Source organism: Triticum aestivum, chromosome 2A (assembly GCF_018294505.1).
Source record: "Triticum aestivum cultivar Chinese Spring chromosome 2A, IWGSC CS RefSeq v2.1, whole genome shotgun sequence".
NCBI lineage: Eukaryota > Viridiplantae > Streptophyta > Magnoliopsida > Poales > Poaceae > Triticum > Triticum aestivum.
The window spans coordinates 531,963,259-531,969,510 of record NC_057797.1 but is presented as its reverse complement, the minus strand read 5'-3'; the positions used below and the strand labels follow the sequence as shown (position 1 = coordinate 531,969,510).

The 6,252-nt window shown below is 43.4% G+C and overlaps 1 long non-coding RNA gene across 7 annotated transcripts; it reads right to left on the bottom strand.

Annotated features, from left to right (window-relative positions):
• Positions 1-732: 732 nt before the first annotated feature.
• Positions 733-5,970, bottom strand: LOC123189269 (uncharacterized). 7 transcript variants are annotated; one of them, XR_006495690.1, is made up of 9 exons: positions 5,475-5,970; positions 4,614-4,954; positions 4,184-4,243; positions 4,004-4,064; positions 3,629-3,932; positions 2,917-3,551; positions 2,581-2,844; positions 1,476-1,550; positions 733-1,198 (listed from the first exon to the last, which is right to left on the bottom strand). It is a non-coding gene; the product is annotated as an uncharacterized lncRNA (long non-coding RNA). The 7 variants fall into 7 exon arrangements; XR_006495689.1 differs by having other exon boundaries at positions 4,614-4,690; positions 5,475-5,968; XR_006495688.1 differs by having other exon boundaries at positions 2,917-3,238; positions 3,419-3,551; positions 4,614-5,966.
• Between the last annotated feature and the right edge of the window lie 282 nt (positions 5,971-6,252).

Here is a 6,252-nt window from a genome sequence, read left to right as displayed (position 1 = left end):
TACTATTTTCTTTGGTGACATGAATGATAGTATTACGCTTTTCTGAAATTCATGTCATATTGTTTCACTTTCTTATTGATCATTAGCTGGTTTGCTTGGTTGTTAGGTTCCATCTGATCTGATACAATGCCATATATCTATGTTATCGGTACCTGTAGGTTGTGGTGCAAAAGAACATGGAAAATAGATGGCTGATTTTCAGTAAACTTTTCATGTGTCACCTGAAATTCAAGGAGTTGAGAACTAATATTTGTGTTGTTCTGTGCTGACATCCTCATACGGCCTTAATTCGAAGGTCCTTAGTTGCTTAATTACATCTGCTTATGTGTCTTCATTTTGGTGTCACTGGATTATTATTAGTGCAGTTCAGTAGTAGTCATTCTTGGCACTGCTAAATTCTATTTGGAATGCTGGCATAAGTACTAAAACAAAAGCAACCTTATATAACTTCTTGTGATCATCATATGAATCTATTACGCATGCTGAGATAACAGGCTGAGAAGATACTTAGTATTCTTTTGATCATCATAATATCCACCATACTGTCCCAAATTCTGGGCAAATAGCAAATGAAAGAGCAATACATACTGAGATAACAGGCTGAGAAGATACTTAGTATTCATTTGAGTTGGTCAGTTGCAACTATTACACATCAGGTCGGTATCATGCTGTTCGCCATTAGTATCGTACCTTTTAGTCTAGCCTGTTTACCCCAAGTGCAAAGCAAGAAAATTAGCATAATTCTAATCAGGCCACCAAGAAGATGATCATGCAGACATGCACACAGGTACTACAGTAAATATGTTGCTATACTGTTGTTCAGTTTTCTAAAACCCAAAGCAAAAATCTTGCAGGCTGAATAATTATGTCCTTAGAGCTTAAAATTCCTACCACAAAATACAGAGCATCTCTGAATACAACAAGACGCGACACTCCCTCCAACGCTGCATGTTCATTAATAAGCATGTAGGATCGACACACTGAATTAAAATCTACGTTCTGCGGTACAATGTTGCAAAGAACATAGATGGGTATAAGAAGCCCACTGGATGGCCGGTGATGTGGTTGTGGGAGCAGCAGCGGCTGCTGGTCAGGTCAAATCGAACGTCATCCTCGGATACACAGAGCGCATCGGCCAGCTGGCCTAGGCAATTGATTGGTGGCGCAGTTGCCACAAGACGCGACACTCCCTCCAACGCTGCATGTTAATTAATAAGTGAGAGGTTGTCCAACTGAGGACTAATTGTCAGGCTACTGCAGTTGCACATGCGAGAGATAAATACATCAGTATTGATTCTATCTATGAAGTTATCATAAGCACATAGTTAGACAAATGGCTCAAATGATTCACTCCTAAAATCCCAAACTTTAGCCCTGAATTATAAAATTATAAAATTAATCATTATATTCCAGTCAGTCAATCAAGAAATTTTCCAGTATAGATTCAACTTTCACCATGCACTTAATTAACTTACCGCACCACCATGTTGTCCCATTAGCTCTTGCACTCGCCTCTGCCTGATGGCCTCTAACTCTGTGTCATGGTCAGCCTGCCAAGAAGAATCTCGGTTTCAACAGATGGATGTAGTAAAAATACCAGCATGGGTAGAGTTAATGGCATATTTTAAGAGCGTAAATTTTACAGGAAACCCTACGTTTTCTGCAGTATTAAGGAAAAAATCCCGTGTTCCACACAATGCCTAAACCATTTCCCTTCCTCTGGTACCAACAGTAATATTTTGAAGATGGACATTTCATGCGTTCTATATACTATAGACTATAAACCTAAAGTTAAAACATATGAGTGAACCCAGCTAGTTTAGATTCCACATGGGATTAAGCTTGCATACAAATTTCAATAGTATATACTTCGTCTGAAAGCCTTAAACTGAAGAGCTGATTCCTATGAAGAAATCTTTGAGCATCATCAGATGAAGTGCACTGGTGGCACAAATGCAAGACCTAAAAGTCTTGTTAACACAAAATAACACTACCAGATTCAAGTTGCTGCAATACATTTTTAGGGCAGCCAATTGGATTCCAGGAAGCAAAGCAATTCCAGGTCATGTTGTAACCATCAATTTGCCACCCCTTCACTCGCTTGAGAAAAATACATGCCAACAAGCAAACCAGTATGGCCCTCAAGGATAACTCAATGTCAAAATTAGCACGCCGACAAATCCTTGTATGCTCCGTACTCACTTCCTAATCGACGTAGCAAGCAAAATCACAGTAGCTCAGAAACATCCACCGTTCTGTCTATACTGCGAGCACATAGCATGTGTACTACACAGTTTTTCTCACCCTACCAAACCAGTATCAGCTGAATCTGCCCGGGCTATCAGCCATCGGCCACAAGATTGTATCAATCACACCACGTCAACACGGGGAGGCGCATCATACGAGGCGAGATAGTGAACAAATCACAGATCGCCAGAAATACCTAAAAACTAAGGCCAAGAAGAATTGGAAAATTCAGACGAAATGATCATCCTCCACTCAGCCATGGCAGGGCCATACTTGTATCCCGTGGTGGTGGAGTAGCATAGGCGGCTGAGCAGGGAAAGGAGCACAACATACCAGCACGGCCGGCGATGACGAAGACACCACGAACTGCTCCGCCTCCTCGTCATTCTTTTGGCGCCGCACGACGATGAAAGCACGGGCTGCTGGACCTCCTCGTCGCTCTCTCCGGCAGTGGTGCCACGCACCGAAGGCAGAAGACGACGATGGCGCCCACACGACCTGACTCGAGGGAGAAGCGGGTCTCGGGAGGGGCCCTTCCTCCGGTGGCGGCAGCGGATCTGGGATGGGAGGAGGCGGCGGCGGTGGATGAAGTATGCTCTAAACAAAGCAGAAATATGAGTGAAACAAGTCTTGATGGCATATAAGAAATCAATAAAAAAAGGATCATACCATCATGTACACCAAAGCGCATCGATCGCCCTTCTTAAACACTGAATATATCGACACAGATTAATCTCTGAAAATGCAGAATGCTTGTTCTGAAATATAGAGCTTATGTGGTGTTGCTTCATACAGGAATTGCTTGTATGCATTCCTAAATACTCCCTCCGCTGTGAAACATCGGTCATAAACATGTAGATAACCATTGTATAACCAGTGAAGGGGCTAAAATTCAGTAGCCCAAATTAGGATTACACTTGACCTTTTCTACAGAGAAACGTAGGTACTGTGGTAGCATATTCTTAGGTTCAGGCATTTTGACCATAGCAGGCTGTAGCAAATGCAAGATCATGCTCAGTAAAGCCATGTATAGATGTATGTTAGTTACATCAGCACATATGTAAATGCAGAGAATTAATTTACCAATAATGTCAACTGCTACCTTCTGCCTTTAATTGTAACTGAAAAAGTTCAAATATAAATCTCTGAAAGTATGGTTGTGATCAATCACCTGTTCTAGTGTCTTTTTCTTCTCAAACTTGAAAAAAGGCCATGTGATTTTGATCAACCTGTCCATCATAAAACCAAATATATCCACCTATCCTATCTTTAAAGCAAAAGAGCACCCTGCCCAATCCAATCCGCTACACAGAAAGGAATATACACTAAGTAAGAGCTTGGAAGAAGGAACAAATTAATTAGGCGGGGAACCATATCTTACAATAGGCCGAGTAAAAGGGTGTAGTCGTGTTTGACGCCATAGCAGGCAAGCGGACCACCACCGATGTGTGGTCCCATGACATGACCATGCTCTTCACATGCGGCACAGTCATCGCGCTGTCCTCGGTCTGCGGGGTTTCCCTCCTCGCCGTCGAGCCGATGGTATATATATATTGGTTAAAACACCATGAGAATATCAGTAAGTGGGCTTTGAGCCAAAGGAATTTTTCTCGCATCAATATCGGAAATCCACTGCCTGATTGCCTCTCTGTATTTATGTTTAGCATATTTGCTAGCCCTGAAATCTGTAGGGAAATTTTTAAGATGCGGACTATAACAGAAAAGTGTGAAGCACAATACAACATAATTAGCTCACCCCTTGGTATGATCTCTGGTCAGTGTCATAAACTGATCTTTAATTCCAAAGGCAAGTGCTTCTGCAAAAATCATCATTGAAGCAATCATATCAGAAATTCATAAAACTGATTTGTAGTGTGTACAGCAAGAACAAGGAAAAAGGAACATAATTGGGCATCCAGCAGCTGCTTTTAATTACCTTTTAAACACATTTCCATGAAGGGGTTAATACTGCCATCACATGGCATAAGCTTCATAACTACAAGTGTAATAACATGTCTATAAATTCAAACGTCGGTGGCCAAATACTTCGTGTAATACATGACTAAAACAAATATAGGATTTACTAATACATGACTAAAACAAACTTTCTTGTCTCTGTGTAACAATCACTCGGGAAAAATTTGAAATCCAAATGTATAAAGTCGAACACATCATTGGAAGAAAAATCTCAAATTCAACTATATACAACGGTTTTGAGTGGCTTCCACACTAAACATCACCAACTATTTCACCCACTTAACCTCCAGAATAATAATAGGCACACATGTGTACAAACAAGTTGGGCAGGAACTACTTGAGGATAAAAATAATGCAGAGAAATAGGAGTGAAGAAACCGATCATATACCTTTGTATTCACTTACTCGATTCTCCCAGAAATCTTCTAAGGCTGAAGCTCTTCTACCTGAACCAGAACCATTAAGCCTGCAAACCAATCAACAATACAAGAGGTAGTGTCCATCCATGATACATACATGAACATTTAGTAACTCACATCTTGATACGTAATGTAACTTGAGCAAAGAAGAAACAAGAGGTTCTGAAGGGTGCTCACTGTACCTGCTAATCATAAAGTTTGCACAAACAAAGGCATAACTGGTAGCATCCTTCTCAACAACCAAAAACAACAACCCCAGCAGCACAATTGGTACCATTAGCAGCTAAGGTGAGGGTTGCAACAAGGATGGTCTAGATGAGTCAAAATGTAACATTGTTCAGCATAGGGGCTAGCATCTTAGCTAGCAAAATTAGACATGACCAAATAATGAAACCAATGAACTGTAATCCCATCTAAGTTAGCAATAAAAATAGTTACAGAACATTCCCAATCCCCCCTCATTCTTCTTCTAGATTGATATCTCTGCAACCTTCTTTGGCGAAAGATCTATAGAAACAAGGAGGAGGTGGATCAAGTCTCCCCCACCTCAGGCAACCTAGAGGCGCTGCAACACCACCCATTCTGCACATGAATGTAAATAGAGAGGAGGATGGCTAATCTATTCAAAGCTCTATCCGATGAACAAATTTCGCTAATACACCAAAGACAGTCTCACTGAAGGTCTTAGTTCCTTGCGTTATCACCGATTTCCTCAAAAAAATGTACCACAAAAGACAAATTTAACAACCATATCTCATTGGCTAATCTCCATATTTACCCATTTCCGGTTTGCATCAGTAAGAAACAAGAGAAGACGAGGCGCTAGCATACCTGCAGAGACGCCGTTTTGAAGCGCCGCAGTAGAAGAAGCGGTGGGCCTTGCGCCATTCCCGCTGAAGCAGCCCACATCCGACGCTTTCACCACCATCGCCACCTGCTGCGACTGCTGCTACCCTCGTCTCCCCCGGCGACGGCTTTCCGGCCTACGACAACCGCACCGGCGGCCTCGCCTTCCGCGCTGACACCTACGGCCGCGGCCACGGCGGGGGCGCTGCCTCCCCGGGCGAGCTGGCGCTGCTCGGCCCCGCCGGCGAGCCCCTTCTCACCGTGATGAGGCTCCGCCCACCTTCTAGCATGGGGCACGGCCGACGAGAAGGGCGGGTCGACGGCGGCGCGAGGCTAAAGGAGTTGCTGCTCCTTCCTCGGGCAGCGGAGGTGCATCGGACGCGGGGGCGGCGGCGGGAAACCTAGAGGTGGAGAAAGCGCAAGAAGGGCTCGGACGGCTTGGAGTGCCCCAATTAACTTTCCTTTTGTTTTTTTCTCTTAAGACATCTCCAGCCATTGGCCCCCAGGACGCATAAAAATCGTCCCCTGGGACGAGCCGGCAATACAATCGGTGCTGGGGGTGGTTTTAAGCCCAGTCGTCGCCCCAGCTTGCCCCCAGGCATCGAAATTGGCCCATTTTGCAGCCCAATTTCGGCGAATAAAGGACCCATATGGGCAAGAATAGACCCATATTCGGCGTGGTTTCGCCGTGTCTCGGCGTTCAATTATCAACACAATTATTTCTTATCACATATTTCATCATAGAAAAATCAAATATTTCAAC